General features: G+C 46.1%; 1 protein-coding gene across 1 annotated transcript in view; it reads left to right on the top strand.

The window, feature by feature from the left end:
- The window catches only part of spg11 (SPG11 vesicle trafficking associated, spatacsin), a 413741-nt gene that overhangs the window by 282168 nt on the left and 124103 nt on the right, over positions 1–7470 (top strand). The gene's annotated exons all lie outside the window — the stretch shown is intronic.

Here is a 7470-nt window from a genome sequence, read left to right as displayed (position 1 = left end):
ATAATGACCTTTATCACAATATGCTAATTTTTTGAGAAGGACCTGTACATACATATACCATACACAGTGTTTCCCCTAGATAACTCTCCATACATGCTTTTTTTCTCATTGTGTGAGTATCCGAGAAACGCATGAACATGAGTCTGTGTGAACTGATGAGTAAGAATGAACACAGCAGCATGAAATAGATCAGCAGCATCAGAATCAAAATAAGCTTTATTATCATTGCACCGAGATACAACGAGAACACGTACATGCGATAGATGAAGCTTTTGTCCTTGGTTACCCATGACCCAGGAGTAATTTGATAGTTGGCCCGTCTCCAAGGCCGGCGGGGAGTCCGATTCAGATAAGCTTTGATTGTTGATTTTTCTTCAGGCAGACAGATTTTTTTTCTTCAGCCTTGAGTCCATCTGGACATTCTGGTTCCAAAAAGGCCTAATTGTGGGATTCCATTCCAGTGATCCATGTTATGAGTCACCTTCAAAGTCGATCCCACCACGCTGACGAGTCCCAGAAGCCGCAGGTGCCCTGCGATTCTCATAAATTGCCTCCACCTTACAGTTTGGCTCGTAAATCAGCTGACTATGAGAACTCACTGCACGGATCAAACCTTCACACTGGGTATGTTTACATGGACATAAGTAACCGGATCAATTGGCCGGTCGGAATAAAAGTGTGTCATGTAAACACTCCGTTCGGGTTATTTTTTGTGCATTCGGCGCGATCCGATATAATTTGTGATCAGAACGAAACGGGTGGTTTACCCCGATCCGTAACCCGATCGGTGCGCATGTAAACACTTGATCTGTTCGTTTTTATCTGATCGTGAAAAACTGACCTGACTGCGCATGTGCGACTTTGCCATTTCCGCCTGGCTAACGCTAATAATGTTAGCATGTCAGGGAAGCAAAACTGGTCGGTGAGCGACAACATTTCTATTAGAAACTTTGAAAGAGCTCAAAATGATCTGTATTACCTGTAGCTCAGTCAGGGAGTGCAGTAACGTCTCCACCATCATTAAAACCTGTCGCGGGTCCATTTTGGGTGCTCAGGTTTGTTTACGTTCATCCCAGAAGTAGAACTTCTTCTTCGGTGGTTTTTTAAGGAGAGTTTACCACTCTGCGCATGTCAGTACTGCTGTTCAGAACAAAGCCCGCTGCATGTAAACGCTCATCAAGAACAGATTGTGCCCATGTAAACAATACATTTGAATTATTCAAACAGAACACATTTCAATCCGCTCAAAGAATTCTGCGCATGTAAACATAGCTACTGACTCGGAAGCTTTGTCATGGCTGAAACTGCTGCCTATGTCTTCTTTTTTTTTCCCCTCCCTTGTCCTGTCTGGCATTGTGACACTTAGAATTATTGTCCGAGTGTCAAAGTGATGCCCAACAGATTTACTTTCACAAGCAGAGCATTATGGCTGGCCTTAATGCTCCACTTGATATATAAATTAAATTTTATTAGAATATGCTTTGGGCTTGTTTCAGATGTAATGGACACGGGGATGAGAAACAAAGAAGATAACAAAGCAGAAAAGTGAGAGAAGAGTTAAAATGTAAAGAAGGAGATAGGAATAGAGGAGAGAGAGAGGGATAAAGAGAACACAAATCAACATCATTGAAGTCTGACTCTAGACCTGCGGGAAAAAAAAAACAAAACGGCAAAACCGAGAAACCACAACAACAAACAACATATATAATGATACTTATAACATCATTAGAAAGTATTTTATACAGTACATGGTAATACAAAATATATTTGATGGCCACCACAACCCAACTGAGTGTATATCTGATAAACACCTGAATCTAAACACCTGTGTGAGCATGCTTATCACTATAAGGTTTCTCCATAAAAATGTTCAATAGTGGATGTGGTGACCCATAAACCCATCCCCACAGGACACAAAGGTAACACAGGGAAGACCGGAACCACAGACACACAGCGGTCCCCAAGCCCAGAACTCCAGGAGTCCCCCAACAGAGACACCCACACCCCCTAGAGCGCGAAGCAAAGGGAAGCCCCGGGCGATCCCCAGCAACCACAATGAGGAAACCCCAGGAGGCTGCAGCGATGAGCCCACAGGCCCCGCCGGCAACCCGCCCCTCCAGAGTGGATCCGGCCATGGACACCAAGCCCCGAGTCCCGAGGTCATACCACCCCCCAACAGATTCCCGACAGAGCCAGGGCACCCAGGCCCCCGCAGGCAGCCACCAGGGTGGGCCCGCACACACCCCACCACCCAGCCCCAGCTGCTGAGAGCCACCAATGCACCGGCGGCAGGGGGGCCCACCACCGGAGGGGAGCACGACTGGGGGGCCAAAACTTATCCAAGAGAGGGGACCACCTAAAACCCAACCTGAGACAAACAGGCACTCAGAGACAGCCCAACAGAGCCTCTGTCGGGCCGTCCATGCGCCCCACCCACCCAACAGTGACCTCAATCCGGCCCCAGGCCGGGGGCCATAGCAGCAGGGAGCAGCAGCCGAGGAAGGCCGGCCCAGCACACCAATGAAAGCCCCACACCACAGGCCCGGAGAGGCCCCGGCATGCCACCCATGCACCCCACCACACACACAGCACCCCCCCACCGCGAATGTCACATCAGGCCGACAAGCCAGCACCCCGTCGAAGTGAAGCCACGCCCCCGACTGCCACCACGCACTACCAACGACCACACAAACACAAGCACAGCCGACCCCCCGCCAGAACCTGGCAGCCACCCCAGCCAAAGGGCTGGCCATCGGAACCAGGAACCCCGATCAAAAGATCCAAACAATCCAGGGAGAACCGGAGCACCAGCCCCACCCCCAATCGTCCCCCAAGGCCCAATACCAACCCACAGCCCAGACCCCAACCAGGCAGCCTACCCCCCCCCCCGGCCCCCGCCCCCAAATGTCAGACAGAGAATGAGGGTTTAAGGAAGACCCAACTCCTCCCTCCTCCCACTCAAATAAGATGTTGATGCATCTTTTTAAATAGTGTGTTTAAAATGGGGGGATGAGGCGGCGACTGGCACAGACCCACCCCCTCCCCAGAGAGCAGGCAGTGCCCGTTCACCTCCCCAACCCTTGCCCAGAACCCTAAATGAGAGTGGGCACAGGTCCTGGAGGTGACCGATGTCTTCTTCAATAGACAATAAAACAGAGCCCCACCGATGCCAAAAAGCAGAGTCCCTGCTATCATAAATCCAAATATGTAAATAATAATAATAATAATGCATTTTATTTGTCAGCGCCTTTCAAAACACCCAAGGACACGTCACAGCATTAAAAACACAGTATTAAACAATATAAAATAACTATTTAAAACACTAAACCAAAAAGAAAATAACATTTAAAAATAACAGTTAAAGTGAAAAGGCTAGCTTGAACAGATGAGTTTTGAGTTTTGATTTGAAAGTCAGAAGGCAGTCAATGTTACGGATGTCTGGGGGAAGAGCATTCCAGAGCTGGGGAGCAGAGTGAGAAAAGGCTCTGTGTCCCATGGTGCTGAGGCGGACAAGAGGCACGTTAAGGTGGATGGAAGTGGAAGAACGAAGGGAGCGTGAATGGGTGGTAATGTGCAGGAGATCTAACAGGTAAGGAGGGGCGAGGTTGTGGATAGCTTTGAAAGTGAACAACAAGATTTTAAATTGAATTCTGAATGTGACTGGAAGCCAGTGAAGTTGCTGTAAAACTGGGGTGATGTGGTGAAATGAGGGGTTTTTGGTGACGATGCGGGCAGCTGAATTTTGAACCATTTGAAGCTTACGGATTAATTTGTGAGGCAGACCAAAGAGGAGAGAGTTACAGTAATCGATTCGAGAAATGACCAGACTGTGGACCAGGATGGAAGCAGAGTGTGGAGAGAGGGATGGACGGAGACGGTTGATATTTCGAAGGTGGAAATATGCAGACCGGGTAATACTATTGATGTGAGAGTGGAAAGAGAGAGTGCTGTCAAGAATGACACCCAGACTCTTGACGTGAGGGGAGGGAGAAACCAAGGAGTTGTCGATGGTGAGTGAGAAACTGTTAACTTTAGATAAGATGGATTTAGTGCCAATGAGTAGAAACTCTGTTTTATCACTGTTTAATTTCAGGAAGTTAGACGTGAACCAGGATTTAATTTCAGCTAAGCAGGAAGTGAGGAAGGAAGGAGGAAGTGAAGAGTTAGGTGCAGTGGATAAAAAGAGCTGGTTGTCATCAGCAAAACAGTGGAAATGGATGTTAAATTTACGAAAGATATTACCAAGGGGGAGAAGGTAGATGATGACAAGAAGGGGCCCCAGGACAGAGCCTTGGGACACACCTGAAGTCACAGGAGAGGAATGGGATCTGAATGATTTCAGTTGGATGAACTGAGTGCGGCCAGAGAGATATGACTGAAACCAAGCGAGGGGTGTGTGGGTGATGCCAATGGATGAAAGTCTGTGGAGGAGGATGTTGTGGGAGATGGTATCAAAAGCCGCACTGAGATCGAGGAGGATGAGGAGAGAAAGTAATCCAGAATCTGCTGCCATGAGAAGAGAGTTGGTGATAGTGAGGAGAGCAGATTCTGTGCTATGACCGGGACGGAAACCAGACTGGAACTGTTCATATAGACTGTTATCGGTTAAATGAAGGTGGAGTTGAGAGGCGACTGTTTTTTCCAGAATTTTGGAGATGAATGGAAGGTTAGAAATAGGACGGAGATTATTGAAAGTATTGGAATCCAATCCAGGTTTTTTAAGGATTGGAGTGATAACTGCAGTTTTGAAAATAACTGGGACAGTTCCAGAGGAAAGAGAAGAGTGAATGATGGCAGAAATGAACGGAAGAAGTGACAAAATGCAAGATTTAACAAGCGCTGTAGGGAGAGGATCCAGTGAGCATGTAGAAGGCTTGGATTTATGGATAAGTTCGGCTATTTCAGAGGCAGGAGGAAGCTGAAAGACAGAAAAAGATTGACTAGGCGGATAAGGTTCAGAGGAGGAAGAAAGAGGAGAGACAGGACAAAGTTGCTGATGAATTTTACTGATTTTATTGTTAAAAAAGAACATGAGAGAATTACATGTGTTGTCTGAGTAGAAGTGAGAGGGAAGAGAGTCAGGGGGGTGAAAAGTATTGTTGAGCAATGAAAACAGGATCTTTGTGTTACCTTTGTTAGAGGAAATGAGGCCAGAGTAATAAGAATGTGTAGTTAGTGAGATCAAGTTCTTGTAGTGTGATGTATGAGAAATGTACATGTCCCTGTGGATGGTAAGACCGGATTTTTTATAGAGTCGTTCAAGTTGACGACATTTGGCTTTGATGGTCCGAAGTTCAGAAGTAAACCAGGGGGCAGAATGAGTAAAGGTAACAGATCGAGTTTTAACAGGAGCAAGGGAGTTGAGAATGTGGGTTAAGTGATGATTGTATTGAACAGTGAGTTGATCCGGAGTCAGAAGATGATCAGGGATCAGAGTGGAGGAAATATCAGTGGAAAGGGAATCCAAATTGATGTCTTTAATATTCCTGAACGAGATGAGCCGGGCTGTCTTGGTTGATGAAACACACAGAGGAATATGGATTGAAAGGAAAAAATGGTCAGAAAAGGTGAGTTCATCGGATTTGTAGTCAACAGGTATAAGTCCAGAACAACAAATCAAGTCCAGTGTATGTCCTTTAATATGGGTGGAAAAATCAACATGTTGATTTAATCCAGAACTCTCCAGGCAGGATAAAAAATCATTGGTGAGTGAAAGGTTAAGATTGTCAATATGGATATTAAAATCTCCCAATAAAATAATATTAGGTGACATGGCAGACAGTTGAGAAAGAAAGGCAGAAAATTCATTTAAAAAATCTTTGTGAGGTCTTGGGGGGCGATAAACAGTGGCAATGATGGTGGGGGTGGGTCCAGACAGTTTACACACAACGCTCTCAAAAGAGATGTCTTTTAATGTCTCAAAAGATTGTTCATGTCTTCAACATCCTCTTGAGACAGAACTGAGAGGCACATCAACTGCCACACTCCCCACGTGTCCATGGCGCACTCCACGGTGTGCGTCTCAGCTGGACACGCAGATTCTCTGGGACCTTGTCTCTTTGTTGAATAAATCTTGTCAATAGTGTTGAATGTCCAGGACACCAGATCCATAATCTTTAATTTACGTTCAGGAGATGTGAACCGGGCACTTCAGACACACAGAGAGTGAAGCAGGGGAAGGAGAAAAAAAACGGGAGAGGAAAGACAAGCAGCCACCTCAAGCGAGAGAGAGAAAAAAAAACATGATTTGATTTTTTTTTTCAGCTCAAACAGATCAGCAGCAACATGATGTGATTTTTCACAGTGATTATTCTGGTTAGAGATTCATGAGTCTTAACAGCTTCAGGGTAGAAGCTGTTCCTCAGTCTAGTGGTTCTACACTTAATGCTCCTCAACCTCCTGTCTGAGGGGAGCGGAACAAAAAGTGTGTGTGCTGGGTGAGTGGGGTCCTTCATGATGCAGGTGGCCCTCTTCCTGCATCTGGAGGTGTAGATGTTTGTGATGGTGGGGAAGCTGACTCCAACATCTTCTGGGCAGCCTTCACCACTCTCTACAAAGCTTTTCTTTCTGCAGCTGTGTAGCCTCTCAGGTGTGCAGTCATATGTGAGCAGAGCGAATAGGAGGGGAATCAACACACTGCCCTGGGGGGAGCCAATGTTTAGGGTTATGGTGGAGAAGGAGAAGTTGTGAATCCTCACAGATTGCGGTCTGATTGTTAAGAAGTCTATGACCCAGTTGCATATGGAGGTGCTTAGTCCTAGTGTGAGTAATTTGTCCAGCAGGGTCTAGGGGATCATAGTGTTGAAGGCAGACATGAAGTCCACAAAGAGCATATGGACATATGAGTCCTTCTGCTCCAGGTGGGTGAGAGCAGTGTGGACCACAGAGGAGATGGCATCTTCTGTTGATTGATTCTTGTGGTATGCGTACTGGTGAGGGTCCTCACTGATGACGATGGTTGTTTTGATGTGGGTCAGGACCAGTCTTTCGAAGCATTTAGCGACTATCGGAGTGATGGCTACTGACTATAGTCATTCAAACCAGTCACTGTAGAGCTCTTTGGGACTGGGATGATAGTGGCAGTCTTCAAGCAAGTGGGAACTGTTGCCAGAGTGAGGGAGGAGTTGAAGATGTCGGCCAGCACCTCGCAGAGCTGATCGGCACAGTATTTCAGCACAATCTCTGGGATGTTGTCTAGACCAGTTGCTTTGTGAGGACTAATCCTCCTGAAAGAACGCTTAGTAGAGTTGTCCCTCGTTTATCGCAGGGGATCTGCAAGCCCCACAATAAGTGAAAAACCACAAAGTAGGAATAGTACAAGTAGTAAGTAGTAGTTTATTTTAGTATATATAGATAGATAGATAGATAGATAGATAGATAGATAGATAGATAGATAGACAGATAGATAGACAGATAGATAGACAGATAGATAGATAGATAGATAGATAGATAGATAGATAGATAGATAGA

The sequence above is a fragment of the Nematolebias whitei genome, chromosome 10 (assembly GCF_014905685.2).
Source record: "Nematolebias whitei isolate Nwh7 chromosome 10, NemWhi1, whole genome shotgun sequence".
NCBI classification, from domain to species: Eukaryota; Metazoa; Chordata; class Actinopteri; order Cyprinodontiformes; family Rivulidae; genus Nematolebias; species Nematolebias whitei.
Note: the sequence above shows the minus strand (reverse complement) of the source record. Positions and strands in the feature narration are given on the sequence as shown.